The sequence below is a fragment of the Podarcis gaigeae genome (genome assembly GCF_964106915.1).
Source record: "Podarcis gaigeae genome assembly, chromosome: 9".
Classification (NCBI taxonomy): Eukaryota; Metazoa; Chordata; class Lepidosauria; order Squamata; family Lacertidae; genus Podarcis; species Podarcis gaigeae.
This window is the reverse complement of record NC_139685.1, coordinates 72,723,948-72,748,273: the sequence shown is the minus strand read 5'-3', so window position 1 is coordinate 72,748,273 and position 24,326 is coordinate 72,723,948. Positions and strand designations below refer to the sequence as shown.

Sequence of the window (24,326 nt, the reverse complement as noted above, 5' to 3'; positions counted from 1 at the left end):
AGACTTTAATTCTCATCTGCAGCAGGTTTGTCAGCCCAAAAAAGAACAGATATTTCAGAGTGGGCTTCATTGGGGATATAATGGCAGTTATGAACTCAACCAGAGAATTAGTAAAAGGACACAAAGGTCAGTGAAGAACACTCTTCAGCATGTCCTTGAAGCTGTCATAAAAATAAGAAATGAAGTGGTCATCAAAGGCTATCAAAGCATGTGATACCACTGCAACCAGTCATGGCTTCTTCGCCAAAGGATTCTGGGACTTGAGGTTTGTTAAGGATACTGAGAGTTGTTAGGAGAGTCTTATTCCTGTTCGACAATTCCCAGAGTTCCCTGGGAAGAGAGATTCACTATTAAACCACTCTGGGAATTGTAGCTCTGGGAAAGGCAACAGAATGGAACTTGGGACCTACTGAATGCAAAGCACCTGCTCTACTATCAAGCAATATTCTCTCCCCATAGTTCCCCACTCCATAATGCCTGCAGCATGCACACAATGCAGCTGTCTCTGCAACACCTGAAACACACTCAAAGTACCAGCCCCTTTCCCTCTCTCTCTCCTGCTCTCTGCACGAGGTTGGTATAGGGAGAACCACATACAATCATAGAAGCAATCTCAGATATAATCTAGACCACCTTCCCCAACATGGTACCCTGAAGCTCCCATTAGCTCCCATCAGCATAGCCAATGGTCAGAAAGGAGATGAAGTCCAGAACATATGGAGGAAACTGGGGAAAAACTAATCTCTCTCTCTCTCTCTCTCTCTCTCTCTCTCTCACACACACACACACACACACCCTGCCAATGCGGGAAACCCTCTACATAGAATAGTAGAAATTTGGTTTGTTCTGTTGTTGTGTTTGTTCAGTAATTAATGTTCAGCTTTAGGGGAAATAATTCCTTGTACAGAAAAGGATAGGAAGAAATTACCCCACACAAGTATTAGTTTAACATTTCTTCAGACAATTGGCAAAGAATAAATTGATCGCCTTCTGCAGGGGATTTCTGCTCTCCCAGGGGAGGTGTTAGATGTCATCTCTCTAATTTGCTAGTTAAAATTTGTGCATGCAGCTTGTGAGGGAGAATTGATTGGAACTCATTTAACTGTTACATGAGCTACACATCGGTAAATATAGAGACTGTGCTGGTATTAGCTGAACCTCTGAGCCACAAAATACATTCTCCCCACTTCTCATTTGAGGGAAGAACGGCAGCATTTATTTTGTGAATAATTAACTCCCAAATTTAGTCAGCATTCTGCATCCTGTTATAATAATTAGAATCACACCCTATTATTTAGATGATTTCTTTTTAAGGAGAAGAATAATGCTCCTTCCTAGCAGAGATTGGATTTAATTAGACAAACTTCTTCTGCCAAATATTGAAAAGAAGATGGCAATTGATGCGCATAAGAACATAAGAAGGGCCCGCTGGATCAGACCAGTGGTCCATTTATCCCAGCCTCTTGTTCTCACAGTGGCCAGACAGATGCTATGGGAAACCAGCAAGCAGGATCTGAGCACAGGAGCCTTGTCGCCTCCTGTGGCTTCCAGCAACTGTTATCCATAAGCATTGCTGCCTCCAACTATGACCACCAATAGCCCTCTCAATGAATTTGTCTAATTCTCTTTTAAATCCAGCTTGGTTGGTGGTAATTTCTGCCTCTTGTGGAAGTGAGTTCCATAGTCTAATGATGTGCTGCATAAAGAAGTACCTCCAGGTGCTGGTTTTAAAGCTCCAGAAGGTCTGCAGGATCTCCTTTTTTGGCCATGGCTGGGTCAAAGCTTGTAGAACACAATAAAGCCTTTAGGAACTGAGGGGAACCATATAGGGGCTGCAGAATAAGGTTTATTGGGAGTAGAGGTTCGTATTAGAGTTGATGGAGGTTGACAGAGAGCTAGTGACTACAAGAGTCTGGATCGAATCGGCCAGGTAAAAGAGCTGCAGCACTATGGACAGCTCCCAGTGGGGGGGGGGAACCTTTTTCCTCCATTAATGTCTCTTCTTCTTCTTTGGTGATCCCTCATAGCTGAATAAGATTGTCTTCCATAAACACAGTCTTAACAGTGAGTCTGTAAGTGATTGTGGAGGCCAATTCTGGATCGACACATCTTTCCACAGTGGAGACATAGGTTGCCAGGCAGGAGTTGATCACAGTGAGGGATTGCCAAGTGTGCCTTACTCTTAGCAGATTTCTCCTTTGTGTCCTGAGTTCGAGTGTCTTCAAAGCCCATGACACCTTTGGTAAAGGCTGTTCTCCAACTGGAGTGCTCGCAGGCCAGTGTTTCCCAGTTGTCAGTGTTTATAGTACATTTTGTTTAGATTTGCCTTGAGAGAATCTTTAAACCTATTTTGTTGACCACCAGCATTACACTTTCCATTTTTAAGTTGGGAATAGAGTAGTTGCTTTGGAAGATGATCATCAGTCATCCAAACCACATGACCGGTCCAATGAAGTTGATGTTGAAGAATCATTGCTTCGACACTAGCAATATTTGTTTCTTCCAGTACACTGGCATTAGTTCGCCTGTCTTCCCAATGTCTGGACCCCAACTGACTCACTGAGGGCAAGTGAGCCTATGGGAAGCCTGCCAGCAGGACCTGAGTGTGCTAACACTCTCCCTACTTGTGATACCCAACAACCAGTATTCAAATCCATACTGCCTCCACCAGCAGAGGTGGAACATGTCTACCATGGCTTGTAGCCACTGAGAGTCTTTACCTGCATGAATTAGTCTAATCCTTTCTGCAGAGGAGGTCCTTCTCTCAATCTCCCATTTAAGGGAGATGCCTATTTGTGGGGCTTAGGAATGGAGGTGCTATAATTATTTCCCTGCCTTAGGGAATTGCATTCTTATCCAGTAGCAATGACAGGTATGTAAACATGCTATATTTTAGGAGAACAGTTAATACCTTCCTACTTTGTTATCCCCATGCAAAAGTCTAAAACAACTGCATGAATGCAAGTGATCAGGGCTTTCGACTAATTCAATTCAGCTCAAACCCATATCCCCCCCATATTTTTTATTAAATGTGGATCACCTTGCATATGGAATCCAAGAGTATTATTCTTGTTTCAGTGTATATTCCACCATATACAGTGCAAACACAGATAGAGAGCACGTGGCGTAAAATCCATAGTTTCCTTTATTCCCTACAAATTAGGTACCCTGGCTCGCCATTTTACCTAATGGGAGATATGAATGCCAGAATAGGCTCAAATGATGATAGCCTGGAAATAAAATTCCCAATATTAAGAGATCTAAAGGAAAATAGCGCTCTCTTGCTAAACCCACCCCCACGTAGACATTCGAAAGATTGCCAAATCAACTATGCTGGATTCTGCCTGGCTTTTTTTACAAACAAGTCTCGATCTGATCATTGCTAATGGGGCATTCCCCGGGGACAGAGAAGGCGAGTACACATTCATAAATTCAAATGGGGCCAGCACAGTAGACTACTGTCCCATTAACAGACAGGCCTTCGAATCAATTAAAAAATTCACAATAGATAATAGGACGGAAAGTGACCACTTACCTTTTATCATCTCCACTACTGGCCAAAATTCAACTCAGCACTCTCACATAGAACATGAGGATATAGACAAAGCAAATGATCCAGCATTGCGTAGGAAAAAATGGACACCTGAGATAGCAATTGCAGTTGAGAATAGATTGAATTCACAAACTGCAATTAAGTTAAGATCAATTATAATAAACAATTTATCAATAGACTCCTCCCTGACAACTTATGAAAATCTCATTGAGTCCTTGCAGGATGTGGTCTCGGTTAACATAAACTCAGCCGGCAAGCCACGCACTGCTAAAGGGCGCAGTTGGTTTGACCAAGAGTGCCACACAAAGAAGGAAGCCTTAAGGAACGCCTATTTGGCCTACAGAAACGCTGGATTAAGCTACTTACCTCAATCTTATTTCAAAATCAAAAAGGAGTACAAAGCCCTTTTGGCCTCAGAGTGCTAGTAGGGGAGATTCATAAGGACCAAACAGGCTTTCTCCCAGGGAGATATATGTCAAGTAATGTGAGAAATATTTTAGACATTCTGGAACTGTTGGAAATGGACATTAACAAAAAGGCAGTTTTGATCTTTGTGGATGCGGAGAAAGCCTTTGACAATATCAATTGGAGTTTTATGATGAAGAATCTCCAGGGAATGGGGGTAGGCCAAAGATTTCAAAATGGTATAGGTGCGATATATGCAGAACAAAAAGCAAAATTAATCGTGAATGGTATGGTGATGGATGATATATCAATAGAAAAGGGTACACGACAGGGATGCCCTATGTCTCCCCTCCTGTTTATATCTGTCCTGGAGGTTTTGTTAAACATGATTAGAATGGACCCGCTGGTTAAAGGTATTCAGGTCGGAGCGAAACATTATAAATTAAGGGCATTTGCAGATGACTTAGTTTTAACATTACAACAGCCAGAGGAGAGTACGAAAAGAGTGTTGGACCTAATTGAGATATTTGGTCAAGTGGCAGGATTTAAATTGAACAAACAAAAAACCAAAGTGTTGGGGAAAAATTTGATACCGGAAGAAAAAGATAGATTTCAAAACGTAACGGGTTTGGAAATTGTTAAAAAAGTTAAATATCTGGGGGTAAACTTAACATCAAAAAATGCTAACTTATTTAAGGACAATTATGAGAAATGCTGGACAGAAGTCAAAAGGGATCTAGATATATGGTCTAGACTGAAACTTTCCTTGTTAGGCCGTATAGCTGTTATCAAAATGAATGTATTGCCGAGAGTGTTATTCCTGTTTCAGACTTTACAAATTCTGGATAAGATGGAGTGTTTCAAGAGGTGGCAAAAAGATATATCTAAATTTGTCTGGCAGGGCAAAAAGCCCAGAATTAAGTTTAAGATCTTAACAGACGCAAAAGATAGAGGGGGATTTGCCCTGCCGGACTTGAGGCTCTACTATGAGGCAGCAGCTTTTTGCTGGCTAAAACAATGGCTACTTCTTGAGGACACAGACATCTTAGATCTAGAAGGTTATGATAATAACCTCGGCTGGCATGCGTATCTGTGGTATGACAAGGTGAAAGTGCATAAGAGTTTTAAAAACCATATGGTACGGAAGGCATTGTATAATGTCTGGATCAGGTACAAAGATTTAATGGAAAATAAAACCCCCAGATGGTTATCACCAATGGAAGCAAAAGCAGTTAAAAAACTCAACATGGACTCAAATTGGTTAAAATATGATGAAATGTTAGAAAAGGATGGAGAAAAGTTTAAATTAAAGAGTTATGAAAAATTAAAACATAGAGTTAGAGATTGGCTACATTATCACCAAATAAATGAAGTGTTTAAGCTGGACAGGAAAGTAGGATTCCAGAGTGAAAAGTCAAAGCTAGAAACGGAACTGTTAGAACCCAATACAAAAAATTTATCCAGAATGTATAACCTGCTGCTGAAATGGAATGTACAGGATGAAACGGTAAAATCAGCTATGATTAAATGGGCACAAGATGTTGGTCATGACATTATGTTTGCTGACTGGGAACAGTTATGGACCACCGGTTTGAAATTCACAGCATGTACTGCTTTGAAAGAAAATATTATGAAAATGATTTACAGGTGGTACATGACTCCAGTCAAGCTTGCTAAGATCTATCATTTGCCCAATAACAAATGTTGGAAATGTAAGGAAGCTGAAGGAACTTTCTATCACCTTTGGTGGACCTGCCCAAAAATTAAGGCCTACTGGGAAATGATCTATAACGAAATTAAGAAAGTCCTTAAATGGACGTTTTCAAAGAAACCAGAGGCTTTTCTTTTGGGCATGGTGGGCCAATTGGTACCGAAGAAGGATAAGACTTTTTTTATGTATGCAACCACGGCAGCAAGAATTCTTTTAGCAAAGTATTGGAAGATGCAAGAACTACCCACTCTGGAGGAATGGCAGATGAAGGTGATCGAATATATGGGATTGGCAGAGATGACCGGCAGAATCCGTGACCAGAGGAAGGAGGCGGTGGAGGAAGATTGGAGAAAATTTAAAGTATACCTTAAGAACTATTGTAAAATATCGGACGGTTAAGATGTCGAGAGGCTAGAAACAAAGAACTACAGCTGTAAATCGTAAATTAAAGGGGGAAACTTAATGAGAATATATAGAGAAATTGACTGAAGGGTTGCTGACATATTATAAAATAATGATGCAGAGAAGGGGAGGTATGGGGAAGTCATGTTTTATGTATTTGTTTGTGATTTGTTTGTTTTTCCTATACCCTTGTTCCCTGTTTTTTTTTTTTTTTTTTTTTGTAAAAACAATAAAAAATTATTATAAAAAAAAAAAAACAAAGCCCTTTTGGCCTCAAAAAAAAGGCAGTCCGAACAAAATTCCTGGTCCCTATTATTGAATGCCTCACTAAACAATAAAACTAAACTCTTTTGGCAACTGGTCTCCGACTCAATGAAAAATAGTTCCTCAGCCCCCAGCTGTGTCATTCCAGCTCAGGTTTGGAAGAACCACTTCAGAAATATATTTATGGAAAATCCAAACCTCCCTTCCAGTTTACAGGAGGATGACAGGGCACAATTGTCACTGCTCCCTAATTGGAGGCCGGTTACTGTGGAGGAAGTCCATACATTAATAGGGAATCTGAAGAGTGGAAAGGCTCCGGGGAAAGACTTTATCCCAGCTGAGTTGATTACATCAAACCAGCACTGGTGGGCTCCGCTTCTGGCAGCACTCTTTACGGTAGTAAATAACTCTGGTAAGGTACCATATAGCTGGAAACATGCTATAGTAGTTCCAATCTTTAAGAGAGGCCACCCAAATGTACCTTCCAATTATAGGCCTATTAGCCTGCTTTCAATAATTGGGAAACTGTATGCCCATTTCCTCAGTAGCAAATTGACAACTTTTCTAAATGAACATAATATACTATCTGACGCCCAGGCAGCTTTCCGTGAGAATCATTCAACAACAGACCACTGTCTAATGCTGTCCTTCCTAGCTGAGAAGTATACCAGACACCTACAGGGTAAACTCTTTGTGGCCTTTATGGACCTGAAATCAGCATTTGACTCCATCCCCAGATCCCAGCTATGGTCCAAATTGAGTCTGATCTTGCAGGACAAACGACTTCTTTTTCTTATAAAAGCCCTGTACAATGGAACCAAACTGCAGGTCCGATGCGGTCGACAGGGACAGCTATCGAACAGCATCGAGATGACTAGGGTGAGACAGGGTTGTATTTTGGCCCCCACATTGTTTTGTCTATTCTTAAATGACCTAGAAGAGAACTTAATGGACCCAGATGCACACATTCCAAAAATAGGAATGAGAAGGACCCCTTTGTTGTTGTATGCTGATGACGCAGCCATCATCTCGCGCTCCAGGCCGGGCTTGAATTATCTGTTGAGGAAATTTTCTGATTACTGTTCTGGAAATGGTTTATCCATTAATTATGAAAATCTAAAATCTTAGTCTTCGAAAGAAGATTCTCCCAGTCTAAATGGGTGCTGGATGGCCATAACCTTGAACAGGTAAAATACTTCAGTTACCTAGGGCTCACATTCCATCATACAAGATCTTGGAAGCACCATTGGCAAACCTCCCTTCAAAAGGCAGAGATTACAAAGCTAGCCATACATAGATTCTTCTTCACAAAGGGCGGCAAATATGTTCCAGCAGCCTTAAGGGTTTTCAACGCAAAGCCCATTTCCCAACTCCTGTATGCAGCAAATGTCTGGCATAATGGGGACCTGCCAAACTAGATGGCTTTCAGGCAAAATTTATACGATCTCTGTTGCAGGTACCTAACTGCGTCCCCAACTCCGTACTTCTGTTGGAAGCTGGTGAATGCCCAATTTCAGCTAGAGCGTGGTGGGCTGCCCTAAGACATTGGCTCAGGATTTCAGTGTTTAATCTAGGGAAGGGTCTGTACCAACATTTGACAAATGAGGAATTTGTCAGCAAATGGCAGAAAACCATGGCAAAAAAAGCCACCTCTATTTGTCTGTCTCCCCCCCAACTGTATTACCTGGGCTATGAAGGCGCTCAAAAGGTCTTAAAGCAAAGATTATGGGACAATGCACACAGTGACTTGCGATCTCGGTCACACGCAGTCTGTAGTCCACTGGCAGCAGGAGTTCAATATGGGTATGTCTTTGAGTTAACATCTTACATCAAAAACCTGACAGTACCTAACTATCGAAGGCTTTTCACCAAGGCCAGACTGAATGTCTTCCCCTCTGCAGTGCTAGATGGTAGGTTGAGAGGTGTTGCGTGTCGAGGTCCCCAGGTCCACCCCAATAACTCACACATCACACAGAATTTTTGTTTAAGGTTTTTGGCATAATTTTGGCCACAACTTTATTAAAATACAAATTTGTGAGTGGTTGCTTAGGCATTGGTTGCAACTATCTGCCCCCACCATGGGGGACAGACTGACATTCCGCACGATGCGAAAGTCAGAATGGGGGAATACACTTGGGGGTTACGCGGAGCAGGGAACCTGCCCTCACCCCAAATGCAACCAGGAGCTCATTGCTATGGCCCGAGCCCCCTTGACAGAGTGGACAAGCAATAGTTAGCCCCCAATTCCTTTAACGGAATCCCTTGCAGCAGCAGCATTAGAGGGGCAGGCACAGCCAATCCATGCCCCTCAACCAACCAAACCATAAACCAATGCCTAACCACAACCTTACAAGTTGTGACGATTTGCTACGCAGTAGGCAAAAACCAAATGGCCCCAGCCAATCAGCCAGATGGACAAAATTCCTACCAGGCCCCCGCTCCAAAGCAGACGACCCCATGACAGGCATAGCAAGGTCAAAGCGAACAACCCTATTCTAGGGAGGGAGGGACGGGCAATCCGCTGCACGGGCGAAAAGAGGAAGCCCTAGCCTCGTGCAAGGAGTTTTAGCATTTCTGGCTGTCAATCAATAAATGGCAACATTAATTTCTTCCCAACAACAAGGGAAGCCCCAATCGCATCAGTGGCCAACGATCAGTTAGCCCGCCCCCAACTTTGGAGTGTCCTGGTGGCCCCCACCGCAACACGTGCTCTCCATGAAGGAGAACACGCTTTGCGTGTCGAGGTCCCCAGGTCCACCCCAATAACTCACACATCACACAGAATTTTTGTTTAAGGTTTTTGGCATAATTTTGGCCACAACTTTATTAAAATACAAATTTGTGAGTGGTTGCTTAGGCATTGGTTGCGACTATCTGCCCCCACCATGGGGAACAGACTGACATTCCGCACGATGCGAAAGTCAGAATGGGGGAATACACTTGGGGGTTACGCAGAGCAGGGAACCTGCCCTCACCCCAAATGCAACCAGGCATTGGTTGCGACTATCTGCCCCCACCATGGGGGACAGACTGACATTCCGCATGATGCGAAAGTCAGAATGGGGGAATACACTTGGGGGCTACGCGGAGCAGGGAACCTGCCCTCACCCCAAATGCAACCAGGAGCTCATTGCTATGGCCCGAGCCCCCTTGACAGAGTGGACAAGCAATAGTTAGCCCCCAATTCCTTTAACGGAATCCCTTGCAGCAGCAGTATTAGAGGGGCAGGCACAGCCAATCCATGCCCCTCAACCAACCAAACCATAAACCAATGCTTAACCGCCACCGAGCACTCAAGCTCGCCGCCAACCACTCACAGCTGCAACCCCACCTTCAAACCCAACACAACAGAATTTAACCTTGTGTCATTTCCCAACGGGGAAAGATGCACACCATCGTCCCTGAAAAGGACGGCCTCCTTGAAGGTGATATTGGGGTGCGCAATCACGGAACCACCATGAGCAATGACTGTTTTCATTGCCACCTTATTAACGCGCTTTCTGGCTCCTTCAGTGGCAGCTGGACAGCGACTGCCACGCCAGGTGCGCCTCTGCAGCAACTGGGACCAAAAAACTTTCACACCCAGTAAAAACTCTGCCAATTCAGCCAGGTCCTTTTGAACTGTAAAACGTAAAGAACAACAGTCCGTGGCGGGCAGATCATTTCCCCCTAACTGCAGCACGATAGCTGTAGGGGGCCCCTCCAACCTCACATGCTTCCGAACAAGGGGAAGCAATTCGGCCCACAGCATTCCATGCCTGGACAGCCAAGACACTTGCGCGTGTTGAGGAAGGCCAAGACTGAGTCCAAGTCTAGACTCCCTTGCTCTGTTACCGGCCCAGTAGACAATGCTGTGGCCCACAATGCGATCAGCAGCCACACCTAAGAGAAGACAAGCAAAATGAAGTATGGGTGATCAACGATGTCTATGCACATATCCACAAAATGCATTGGACTTCCAAAGGCCCATGTTCTTAATTCTTTCTACAGACAGTCCCCAATGAGCTGCTGTAGTGGCAGCACCATTGCGGAAAGAATGAGGGGCGTAACCTGCTGCTTTCAAACCACAAGCTGCAATCGCTTTCCGCATCACCTTAGCAAATTGATGCCTAGCCAATGGGGCGCCATCCTCATGAATAAGGAATGGACCCTCCCCCTGTGGCCTGAGATCCAAATACCTGGAGGTATCTTCAACCGGGCAAGGACCCTTATTCCCAGTGGCAGGCAGCCTAAGAGTGGCACCCCTGCCTAACTGGTCTGTCTTCGAATTCCAGATAAACAGGACCACCTCCGAAGGGGATAAAGTTACGTCCTGCAAAAGCAGTTCCCTTGACACTCTGCCGCAGGTGAACTCCAATACCACCTCACCTACCCTCAGGGCGCCAAAAAGGCTAAAGAAAAGGCGGCTGAAAAAAGCCGTGCTACATATTTGAACCAGCAAATGCTCCTCAACTTTAAGCACATGCTGGTCAGCAAATCAAAAGTTATAGGCTTCCTTACCACAGGGGATGGAGTGCCCAGCCTACCCCAGCCTTGCGCACCACAAATTTGGCGCAAGGGTCTTTATTAAAAAAGGCTTTGCAGAAAAAGGAAATGGCCGTCGGTTGGATCCTGAGTGTCCTGGCCACTTGGCCCAATTGGAAGAGGTGCGCCATCCTATGAAGTTGGAGCCTATTCCAACCGTCCAAGGCCCTGTGCACGACAAACCTTTTTCAAGGGTCTCTGAAAATTAAGCTTCACTATAACAGACATTGCAGCGGACTGAATTCTGATAGTTTTTTCAGCACATCCAATCTGTAGCAGGTGGGCCAAATCCTGCAGGATCTGCTCAGCGTATGGGGGCAAGTTCCTCTGAAGGCCAAGGGCTGTTAACTAAAACCCTAAGAAATCAGTCCAGGCCTTCTCATAAGAGCTAAAAAGCAGAAGGGAATGGAAGCTGCTACTCCCTGTAATTACTAATTGTTGTCAAAGTGCAACAGGTGGTCCGGAAAAGTCCGGCAACAGCTGAGTGTCTGGAGCCCAGGATCTGAAGCACTCCATTTGAAAATGGGATAGAGTGTCAGCAATATCATTAGAGGATCCCGTAAACAGGTGAGCAGCAAGCACAATATTAAACCTTAAGCAGTACAGCTCAAAAGCATGAGTGGAGGGGCAGAGACTCTGCTGGAGCATGTGGACTGTTCTGCCAAGATGCTCACCACTGCCTGGTTATCTGACCAAAAGCAGATCTGACGGTCACTGAACTCCTGGTCCAGATGTGAACTGCTACTACAATGGGGAAAACTCAAGCAAAGTTAGGTCACATGGTAGCCTCACCACACTAGGCTTGAGGCCATGGCTTTGCACACCAGCAGCACCTGAAATAAAAACCAAAGGCCAAAGATCCAGCAGCATCAGCATGAACCTGAAAATCGCTGTGCAGGTTCAAGGTATCCTGCCATGTAAGCGTACACGAAGGTAAGGGGACCTTGGGCCGCAGACAGCCTGGCCAAGTAGGAACGGAAGGGGCAGCCTGGGACAACCAATCTGCATGCAAGATTAATTAAATGACCCAGGAAAATCGGATCTGATGAAGCATCACTTACTTCATAAGAAGTATTACAAAATAACTTCATTCCAGGCAGACAGCTTCTCCATAGGCAAGTGGTATGTTTGAGCAACAATATCCCTCTGGATCGCTAAATAATGTTTGGCTTGCCCTGCCAGGCTCAAGGCCAGTGTACATGATGAAGAAGGGACCCCAGGCCATGAGACAACCTGGCCAAGCAGGAACGGAAGGGGCAGCCTGGAGCAACCACCCTGCGTGCAAAATTTAACTGACCTAGCAAATGATAGGATTTGACAAAGCAACACTTGCTTCAGAAGAAGTATAACAAGAATAACTTCCTTGAAGGCAAACAGCTTCACCACAGGCAAGCAGATGTTTGAGCAACGGTATCCAGCTAACCCCCAAATACGTTTCTGCCTATGAAACACCCAGCTCCTCAGAGGAATAAAGGGTGTCTAGCAAGCCTACAGAGGCTGGTGTCACATGAACCAGCCAGTAAAATAATCCAAAAACTGGTACCCCCAGTTAAATGAGTATAGACTCACACTGTTCAATCCAGAAAGGCGCTAAAGGACTTGAGCGCTGCACAGTCTATTGCGCAACCCATCGGCATCACCTTATCAATATAAGGAGCCCCATCCCAATTAAGCCCAACCACTTAAAATCGTGGGTGAACCAGCAGCAACCTAACAGTCAATTCAATATAGCATATTGCCAACAAGGCACCTCTTCCAATTTTGTGGTGAGCTCAACCGCCTGCCCCAAAGACGTGAACTTCGCGAAACAATTCCTTAAGGATAGCGTCATTCACTGAGGTGTCTTTGGGATGCGATAAATAAGGATCAGATGGAATTATATGGGGCTTTCTTAGGGGTCCCACCATACGTTCCAATGCTTCCTAACCTTCTTTCTGGCTACCTTAGGTGGCTCTCTAACTGACTTTTGATTTGCTGTATTTCGAGCCACTGGCTAAAAAAGCCAGAGGAATCCTAAACCTTGAGAAAACCCTTCCCACAAGCACAAAGTCGCTGACCCATCTAGATACCTTTTAGCCAGGCTTTCAAGGGAGATAATTTTATGGGAATATGGGCCAGAGATAAGGAGCTATTGCTTGCCAGCTCCCAGCCCCCGCTTGGGCAGGGGGCGCCTTGTGCTGCCACCATGATGTGTAAAATTTACAGGGCTGACGCTATCCAGAAACCCTTAAACAATAAAGCTGCCACCGGGCCAGCTTCCTGCACACCAGTTTCAGGTTCTACTGCTCAGGGAATTTCCATTTGAAATGTGGAGCTGCGCAAGTGGTCCACATCTCCCCATCCCTGCGATCCCAGCAAGCTGTGGGGATGATGGCAGCCCTGCGTCTAACATTCCCATCATAGTGAATTGCTACTTATAGAATCGTAGAGTTGGAAGGGACACCAACAATCTTCTAGTCTACTTAATAATAATAATAATAATAATAATAATAATAATAATATAATAAATAAATATACCCCGCCCATCTAGCTGGGCTTCCCCTGGGTGGCTTCCAACAAAATATTAAAATACAGTAATGCATCAGACATTAAAAGCTTCCCTAAATAAGGCTGCCTTCCGATGTCTTCTAAATGTCTGGTAGTTGACATCTGGTGGGAGGGCTCTCCACAGGACAGGTGCCACCACTGAGAAGGCCCTCTGCCCGGCCCCCTGCAACCCGGCTTTTGTCCAGGTAGAACGAGGAAGCATGCAGCTGTCCCATACAGGGACCAATCCTGCAACCTAGGCATTACTGGCACCACGTGCTGACCCGCTGAGCTAATCAGGATGATCCTTAAAGACCTGGGACAGCCTCACCCTGACCCCATAGAGGTCCAAGGTGACGTCTTAATCGTCATCAGAGCCCAGGAATGAAGTACCTGTGAGGAAGTGTAAGCATCATCCCTGCTCCTTTTTGCGCTCCTCCTGGACTGCCGCCTCCGAACAGCTTCCTTCTGGAAGAAGGCACCTGGGGCATCAGCAAGTCATCCTCTGCAGGAGAGACAAGTTCTGGAGGCATCTGCAAAGGCCCTGTCATAGTCTGCAAAAAACTAAACAATGTGAGGAACCGGTGAAACCAATGCTTTGTGCACCACATGGGGACGCTATTCAGGCCGGAAATTGCTGCCAGAGGCTATCAAATTCTTGAGCAAAGCCCTAGGATCACCTGCTAGGCCAGATATAAATGTTTCCAATGAGGTAACAGACTTGAGGCAGTCCAGGTACCCCTGCTTGCCCTTTTAGAGGGAGGCACCCCCTCAAGAAACCCAATTTTTTGTTTGTTTGTTTGTTTGTTTGTTTGGTTTGTTATAACAATGGCTAAGTGAGGTATATGAACCCTGTCTCCCAGGACCCAGTCCTGCACTCTAGCCACTAAGCCACAATGGCTCGTCTCTAAAATATTCTCTTTGCAATTAAATTACACAGGCTGCAATGTCAGCCTAAAATAATGCAATAAAAACAAGTGCTGCAGTGCCCGAGAACGGCCTACGAGAGCAAAGTAGGCCTCAAAAATGGCGCTCCCGCCAAAAAGAAGCAGGGAAGGTGGCGATCACAAGGGGGCCTGCTCCCAGGCCCCAATTAGGCCACGCCTGCCTCCCTGCAGCCCTGGCAGACACCAGGTCGCCCTGCTTCGCAGGGAAGGCCTGCCAGGCTAACAAGGCCCTTTAAGGAATAGGGCGGGGGGAGCTCACAGCAAGGCCTCCTAAGGGCCTGGCAAGGCCAGAGGCACCAGGCGCCGCCGATAAAGGCCTAAAAGCAGCCGCCCAAGGCCAGGCCGAGGCTTCAACATTAAGGTAAGCTGGGGGGGAAGGCGGGGTAGGGGGGAATTAAAAGACCAAAGGGGAAAGCAGAGTAAAAGAAAATATTACACAGGAAAAAGAAAATTTAATAGGACTAAAATATCAATTAAATACCAAGGTGGTTGTCGCCAATGGAGGCAAAAGCTATTAAAAAACTAAACATGGAGGCTAACTGGCCGAGATATTGGGAAATTTTGGAACAAGAAGGAGACAGACTGAAATTGCAAAGTTTTGAGAAGTTAAAAGGGAAAGTGAGAGATTGGCTGCATTATTATCAGATAATGGAAGCTTTTAAACTAGACAGGAAAGTCGGCTTCCAGGTGGAAAAATCAAAACTAGAAACTGAATTGTTAGAACCTAGTACCAAGAACTTGTCAAAAATGTATAACTTGCTGTTGAAATGGAATACACAAGATGAAATGGTTAAATCTGCAATGATTAAATGGGCGCAGGATATTGGTCATGACATAATGTTTGCTGACTGGGAAAAGTTATGGACCACCGGGATGAAATTTACGGCATGTAGTGCCTTGAGAGAAAATATTATGAAAATGATTTATAGGTGGTACATAACCCCAGTCAAGCTTGCGAAAATCTATCATTCGCCCGAGAACAAATGTTGGAAGTGTAAAGAAAGGGAGGGAACATTCTTTCACCTTTGGTGGACGTGCCCAAGGATTAAGGCTTTCTGGGAACTGATCTATAATGAACTGAAAAAAGTACTTAGGTACACTTTCTCTAAGAAACCAGAGGCCTTTCTCCTGGGCATAGTCGGCCAATTGGTTGTAAAGAAGGATAGAACCTTTTTTATGTATGCTACAACAGCAGCAAGAATTCTTATAGCAAAGTACTGGAAGACACAAGATTTACCCACCGTGGAAGAGTGGCAGATGAAAGTGATGGACTACATGGGCTTGGCAGAGATGACGAGCAGAATTCGAGACCAGGGAAGAGCAACGGCGGAAGAAGATTGGAAAAAATTTAAAGACTATTTAAAGAAATATTCAAAAATCAGTGAATGCTAGATTGATGTTGAATGAGAAAAATAGGGGTTAATAGCGATAATGGTCAAGTGGAAGAATTTGAACAATTTGTATAATCAATTTGAAAATAAGGGAGGGATTTGTTAATTAACTAATTCGACATGAGAATGCAGAAAGGGGAGGTATGAGGAAGTCGGGAGAGTAAGGATCATGAAATTAAGAGCCTGAAATTATACGTGTTGTATGTTTTCTTTATTGTCTTGTCTTCTTTGTTATGGATGGAAAACTGAATAAAAATTATTTTGAAAAAAAAAAAAAATAAAGTATCAATTAAATAGAAGCTAACGCAATTAAAGCAGGCCAAAGACACAAGGTAATTTGTAAAAAAATACAACCGTCTCCCTTCGCTGTGATCAATTCGCTGCACGGGCGAAAAGAGGAAGCCCTAGCCTCGTGCAAGGAATTTTAGCATTTCTGGCTGTCAATCAATAAATGGCAACATTAATTTCATCCCAACAACAAGGGAAGCCCCAATCGCATCAGTGGCCAATGATCAGTTAGCCCGCCCCCAACTTTGGAGTGTCCTGGTGGCCCCCACCGCAACACGTGCTCTCCATGAAGGAGAACACGCTTTCCCTACCAGGACAGACTTTGCTCGTGTGCTCAAGACATCGATTCCATAAATCATATTTTGTTACATTGTGCAAAGTATGAGCAGGCCAGGGCTGAACTGATACTACCCTTGCTGGTGCCTTTCCCGGGAAAGTCAGAGGCTCACTATGTCAGGTTCCTACTGGAAGACCGGACAAAAGCTAGAACTTTGGCAGTGGCAAAGTTTTTATCGGTGGTTGCAAGAACAAATGAGCCCTATATTCCAAACAAAGTGCTTGATTAACCTGGAGGTAGGCTGTATGAACTCTGTATTGATTTGTAATGTTTTGTTGGTCTCTGGACCGTAATAAAGATTGTTGTTGTTGTTTTATTAAATGTTCTGTTTTACATTTTAGAATATTAATTTAAACAACCTTAACATATCAGTGACTTCCCTTAGTCTCTTTCCATGGTTCATTTTGCATATCATAAATCCCTGCATATTTTACATAAGCTAAACCATTCAGTATTCCATTATTACATCCATCAAAACTTATTTACACTGTTGAATTTATCTTAATGCTGCCAAAGTTTTCAAATGTACACAATTCCCCCCCATATATTCAATAAACATTTTCCTATCTTCTTTAAAAGTATGTTCTTCTTATACTCTTATTCTATATGTTAGGTCCGCAAGTGCACATATTCCATCAGTTTAAGTTGCCATTCTTCTTTAGTTGAGACCTCACACATTTTCCTCCTTTGAGCTAACAAAACACGGGCCGCAGTAGTGGCATACACATAAATAACCTTTTTTGACAGCTGAGAATTTTCATCTGAATTATCCCCAACAAAAAAGGACTCTGGTTTTTTTTTTTTTGGGGGGGGGAGTTCTTTTATACATTTTCTCTCTCTTTCAAACCCATATCCTAATGCAGAATTCAAGTTAATGGTTCTTGTAAGAATTTGTGGCTGACCCCATCCAACAAATCTGTTCCTTTATCAGGAAGCATGCATTATCTGCACACCTCCATCTTGCTGCCACTTCCTCATGGCAAGCTAGGCTCTCTGTACACTTCTGCATGAGAGCAGAGATTGCTTAATGAGGTCCATCAGCAGAACACTTTGATCTCTTCCTCAGGCTTGCTGCAGCGCAGGAGAGGCTAAAGCCGATTGCTTGAGCAGAACTACACAGATCAAGCACTGTATAAATAAATTTGCTATCAAACTCAATATCTCAGAGTCGCACAATGTTAGACATCCTGTGCTGCTCTCTGGGCTATATTCCAATATGGATTTGTAACCCTTTTTTTGTTGTTGTTGTTGAGTGCCTCTGCATACTTAGCAGGCAAATGGATGCATTCTTTCCCTGGAAAAGTGGTTTGCTATGCAAGGAGGGTGTGCATTACTCAGCTGAATCAATAAACACTCAATTCATTAAGTCTTGCATGAAGAATATGAATCTCAGAGAACGTTTCCAACTCCACGCATACTTAGCTTTTTCTGTGTCATAACAGCATAGGGAGCCTATGGAGCCCATGGATTCCTATCCCAGGAGTCAGCAAACTTTTTCATCAGGGGGCCGGTCCACTGTCCCTCAGACCTTGTGGGGGGGGCAGACTACATTTTTTGGGGGGGGAATTACCGTAATTCCTATGCCCCACAAATAACCCAGAGATGCTTTTTAAATAAAAGCACACATTCTACTCATGTAAAAACATGTTGATTCTTGGACCGTCCGCAGGCCGGATTTAGAAGGTGATTGGGCCGGATCTGGCCCCCGGGCCTTAGTTTGCCTACCCATGTCCTATTCAGTAATGTAGTGGCAAATTCAGAAGTGGCATGTGCCTTCATGATAGTCACAGCCCCCTTCTAAGACGACGACGATGATGATAGATGCATTGCAATGATCAATGGAAATCTCCCTGTGATGCCTTTCAGCTAGAGGCACTATTTTACTATTTTCTGTGCATTTACTATTTTACCTTTGGAATCCCTTCCAACTTTACAATTCTATGATTCTATGACTCTGTGTACATGGACAAACCATTTTGAGTGCTCCAGTATCTTCTTTCGGAGCGATTTCCTTTAAGTTCCATTGTACATAACAGAACTTGCACACCATTCTCTAGAAACTGAAGCATGTGTTGCATTTTCAGTGTTCCAAAATGCTTAGCTTAGGTAGTTAGCCTGACAGTTCATAACTGGCCTGAAGTCACCCAAGGAGTTTTCATGTCTGAGTGGGGATTTGAATCTGGGTTTTCCTGGTCCAGTACAGCACTTTAGCCACTACACCACACTGGTTCTCTTACTAGGTGAAAGGGTTCTTGTTGGAACAAATCTCTCCATTTGAAAAGTACTTTGTGCCTAATTTGTGTTCTTATACTGGGGCCCTTCTTCCATGGAGAGGACCATTCATCTACACAAGGAGGTTCTGTCCTTTCTTAAAGCCAGCATTAGTTGTTGTTTTTTTGTTATACCACAAAGCAGCATGTTTCTCCCTGCACTTTTATAATTATCCCTGACTAGAGGAGAATGCATGGTCTATTTAACCTTCCACTGCACATTTAGCAAACTGTTGGTCTTGTCAGCAGGGCTGGCTCAAGCTTGTGCACAATATTGGACAAAGTGAATCAGACGTGGCTGTCTTCCCCTTCTGTATCTGCAACCAACTTTCTTCCATTCTCTACTTTTTCAGCAGTCAGTGCTACCTTATGCCTGTGGAATGCAAAAAGTTGCCTTATATCAAGTCAGAGCAGTGGTCCAACTAGTGCTGGTTTGTTTACACTGCTTGGCAGTGGTTCAGCAAAATTTCAGGCAGGGTCCTCTCCCAGCCCTACGTGGAGATGCTCTTCCACTGTGCTATGGCCCTTTCCCAAGAAGCTGAATCACATGCAAGGGAGTTAAGTCAATCAGAGTAAACTATACTGGTTCTGAATTTCATAATAATTGCTGCCAGTGAAGGATGCTTGAAACTGGCTCTTTTGTGGGGACTGCACTACACACCTTATGAAGTTCATAACTTGCTCCAGTTGCATCCGCATTGGGGTGGACAAATCTGTCAATTAAATTAATAATGATGATGATGATGATGATTTATTTATACCCCACCCATTTGGCTGGGTTTCCCCAGCCACTCTGGGCGGCTTCCAACAGAATATTAAAATACAATAGTCTATTAAACATTAAAAGCTTCCCTAAACAGTACTGCCTTCAGATGTCTTCTAAAAGTATAGTAGTTGTTGTTCTCTTTCACATCTGATGGGAGGGCGTTCCACAGGGTGGGTGCCACTACCGAAAAGGCCCTCTCTCTGGTTCCCTGTAACTTGGCTTCTCACAGTGAGGGAACCACCAGAAGGCCCTCGGCACTGGACCTCAGTGTCCGGGCAGAATGATGGGGGTGGAGAAGCCTCTTCAGATATGCTGGACCAAGGCCATTTAGGTTCCTCTCAGCTCTCTGTTTTTCTAGTTTTAAAATTAGTTATGTACATATACACATTTCCACATCAGTTTGCAAGTTGTTGTTAAATCCCCCAGAAAAGCCATTTTAGAGTGACTTTCTCTTCATATAGACATCTTTCTATGCATACACATTTTTTGCAAAGTGAAATCCTGTCGTATAACCTATTAGCATATGTTATTTTCACCAATATAGAGACAATTTGCACTGGTATATCCATTTTTGTACATGTTACTAGTCTGGAGAACTGCACTGCCAAAATTGGAAAACTGCAACATTTGTAGGATGGCCATGTTGCAGTTCACATTTTCCGCCTGCATACAGAAAGTGAGAATTGGGTAGGCCCACCTATAAATGTGAACTGGACTGAATTCCTCCCACTTCCTAATGCACACATAACACAAGACACATGCAGCTGCCACCATTCATTCATTACCTGTGGCTCCTGTGGTCCCTGATCCCAGATGGTGTGCACGGTGTAGGCTTTCCTCTCCTGCAACTTCACTTTCTCAGCTGCGGAACCTTTACTTTCTCCATTAGAAGTCAATTCAGCCCCAAAATGTCAATTCAGCCCATTGCATTGATGAGCCCTCTGCTCACAGCTATAATATTCAGCAGCGTCTAGAGCAGACGAAGGCTCAAAAACATGGTGGTGCATAATTTGTCCTATTAATTTGGTAAGCCGTGCTGCTTTGCTCTCATTTTTATTTTGTAAAGTGGTATTTAGCAGTTCTACATCATTCTAATCTCTTCTTGATTATTTCCCATTATTTGGACACCTTCATAAATTACTCGCCAATTTATGATGATGGTTTTACAACTTTTTCAGAGATTAGGCAGTCAGATTGCTATCTTTCTTGGAGGAGATGGAGACGGTAATTATGCTTGTACCTTGGGTATCTTTCGTAGGCCAGTGATTAAATTGTGCGTTTAACAAGCTGCAGCAGCTGGACTTTATTTAAGCCAGCTCTGGAAGAACTAATTGCTGACTGCCAGTGCTCATCCTCTGAACTTGTGGGGAGCAGTAATGATGATTAGAGTATCTCTTGGTAAGTGCAGAGTGCCCAAATATTCTCGCATGTATTGCGGCAAAAGTTGTTTGTGGCAAAGTATAGCTCCTTTGTACATATTTTTAATAAGTATTTTATTGTTTTCCACTTACATAATAAACATAACTTAACATACCATCAACAGCAACAATAGCAGCTAGTCTGTCATTTCTTGGAGAAAGGTGTTAACACCAGCTTAAAGACGGAACCACTACTTAGAACCTGGGTAATATGGTGCCTTGTGTGAGCCCAAAATTTGGTGCCACCACCTCCACTACTTGTGCTGCCTTCCCAAATGCAGGTAAGAAGGTGTCCTCTCGCAGTATACCTGAAGGAGCGTCTCCACCCCCATCATTCAGCCCGAACACTGAGGGCCAGCTGCGAGGGCCTTCTGGTGGTTCCCTCACTGCGAGAAGTCAGGTTACAGGGAACCAGGCAGAGGGCCTTCTTGGTAGTGGCGCCTGCCCTGTGGAACGTCCTCCTATCAGATGTCAAGGAAATAAACAACTGACTTTTAGAAGACATCTGAAGGCAGCCCTGTTTAGGGAAGTTTTTAATGTTTGATGTTTTATCAAATTTTTAATATTTTGTTGGGAGCTGCCCAGAGTGGCTGGGGATACCCAGCCAGATGGGCAGGGTATAAATATATTATTATTATTATTATTATTATTATTATTATTATTATTATTATTATTACAGAATCCTGGAGCCCTCTCAGCTCTTTCCCAAAGGTGCTAAAGTGCTAGGCTTTGAGAAAGAAGTAGGAGGACTCTAGGACCCCATCAGAGCCTCACACCTCCTCCCCGAAGCCCAGAACCTTGCTTACTTGGTTTTGAGATGGACCCCCTGTTTCTGTGGGTTTGGGGAGTTTTCCAAAAACTCATTGATTTTCCTGCCATGGGAGAGTGAAAAGAGGTGGGGGTGGGTGGGTTGTATAATGCAGGCAACTGATTTGAGCATTGTGAATGGGTATTTAATAGCCCTATGCAAAAAAAAAAAAAATCTTTACCCCTTTTCACCATTCACCATCAATTAATGGAGGGATGGGGAATCTGTAGTTCTCCAATTGTCGTTACTCCAATTCCCATCGTCCTCCAGTTGCCATGAACAAAGATAAAGGATTATGGGAGCTGTGACCCAACAACAACATCTGGAAGGAGATAGGTCCCCATCCCTGAATTAATGGAGGGGGAGGGGAAGTTCCAAGAATTATCAAAGGGAAGAGAACATTTTGGTGAAATGTTTATGGTTGGGGTGCAAGGGTTTTTGTTGTGCTAGGCTTATTTTTGAGGTGGCTGAGAGGTGTTCAGGAGTGTCCTTCCTCCTCACCAGTGGTCTGCACTCTGCAGCATTCCTAGGTGCCCACGCTTCAGTCAAAGAACAGGGAAGAAGATCACGAGGTGACCTTTAAAGCCTTAAATGGCCTCGGCCCAGTATACCTGAAGGAGCGTCTCCACCCGCATAGTTCAGCCCAGACACTGAGGTCCAGTGCCGAGGGCCTTCTGGCGGTTCCCCCATTGTGAGAAGTGAGGTTGCAAGGAACCAGGCAGAGGGCCTTCTCAGTAGTGGCACGCGCCCTGTGGAACGCACTCCCATCAGATGTCAAGGAAATAAGCTGCTATCCTATTTTTTAAAAGACATCTGAAGGCAGCCCTGTTTAGGAAAGTTTTTAATATTTAATGCTGTATAGTTTTTAACACTCGATTGGGAACCGCCCAGAGTTGCTGGGGAAACTCAGCCAGATGGGTGGGGTATCAATAATAAATTATTATTATTATTATTATTATTATTATTATTATTATTATTATTATTGCCATGGGAATTTATTTTCCCAGATTAGGAAGTGCAGACAGTTGGGGAAGCTGCATAGTTCTGAAAAAAAACATTTAGTAGGACCCCCCCCCCAAAAAAAACCCCATACCCACCACCTTCTGCCACCTCACAACAATTAGGAAATCTCAAAACCCTTCACTCAATGAAATTCTTAAGTGCCCTGAGAATGAGGGCAGGAAAGTAGAAGGAAACTTTTAAGAAATTGGAGGACAGATTTCAGCGCTGTGCTAGTACTTCATGCTGCAGTGGGTAAAATGAGTGCAGCAAAGTCAGTGTCACTGAGGTTAGCAATTACCTATCCTTGTGAATGAGTTAGATTACCCTGTTACCCAGGAAGCAGGAACAAAAATAGATGTCAATAATAGAAGCACAGTAGCCCCGTCCCCTGCATATAATGCAACCATGATTGCTCTTCATGACTAGAAGCGACAAGAAAGCTTGTTTTCTCCAACTAAACATCAGAAAGAACTTTCTGAGAGTAAGAGCTGTTTGACAATGGAACGGTCTCCCTCGGGAGGTGGTGGACTCGCCTTCCTTGGAGGTTTTTAAGCAGAGGTTGGATGGCCATCTGTCATGATTGCTTTAGCTGAGATTCCTGCATTGCAGGGGCTTCGACCAGAGAATCCTGGGGACCCCTGCTAACTCTACAGTTCTATGATGCTATAATTCTAATTGAAATCCAATTATGGAAAGCAGTTTAAAACAACTTACAATTGCAGAAATGAGATGGAGCCTAAAAAAGCAGACCCCCTCCAGTGTCAAAAGCCAAGCGCCAAAAGGAAATGGCTTATTTGGTTGAGATCCCAGAAGACAAGTAGTCTAAGATCCAAAGACCCCAAATAGAGGGTTATTTGAAGAAAATGTCAAGAGCAGGCAGTGGAGAGAAATGCAGGAACCCATGGGAAGGGAAAGTTGAAGAAGCAGACTTGAGGACAGAGACTTCCAAGAGCTCTGGTTGTGGAAGCATAGAATTACTAGCAGCTCTGGGACCTTGAAAAGGCACCTGCATCTTTAAAGAGCTGCATAGAAGGGGAGGTTTTCACTGCTATGGCATGTACCATGATTTTACCCTTGTTATCCAGCAATTCTAAGGCAGTGAATTAACCAGCCCCTGCCATTTTGAATGAATGAAAGAATGAATCTTCATTTGTGTCAGCCATTGGCTATAGCAATAAAACAACAGTAGGATATACAAATAAAAAGTCAATTATATAAAGTAAATTTTAGGGGTTTGAATCAATAGTCAAATAGTTGGTCCTATTCTGATTGCCCCAATTAGAAACCTTGCAAACTTTGCTGTCACCTGCTCATCTTGATCTGCCAAGAGAAAGGACACTGTGGCAGTGGTTGGGCGACCCAGAATGGACAATAAAAGAGGGGTGATAATCTCATTCCTCAAGTCTTTATAAGTACTGATTCGGTATTGCCATCTCCACAGGGACATAAGCGTTTTTCGTGTGGAATCTGTTGGAATCGTCCCTCTAGTACAGCCAAGGGCAATGCATTCAATCTTGCCATTTTCTTTATTGACTATGTTTGTAGAATTACTACAAACATAGAATGACTGCAAACTGCATACTGATGTCACAGAGGAAATGAAGTCAATTGAGAGTGAGGGTAATGCTTTCCAAATATGCAAACGATTTTGGAGCAATCAAACCCACCCCCTTTATTGCCAAAGCTGTTCGACACTGTAGCAAATGTTCCCTAA

The 24,326-nt window shown here is 43.9% G+C and overlaps 1 long non-coding RNA gene across 1 annotated transcript; it reads left to right on the top strand.

The window, feature by feature from the left end:
* The first annotated feature begins 14,750 nt into the window (after window positions 1–14,750).
* LOC310852964 lies at window positions 14,751–16,064 on the top strand. Its single transcript, XR_014568489.1, has 2 exons — window positions 14,751–14,817; window positions 16,024–16,064. It is a non-coding gene; the product is annotated as an uncharacterized lncRNA (long non-coding RNA).
* Window positions 16,065–24,326: the final 8,262 nt, after the last annotated feature.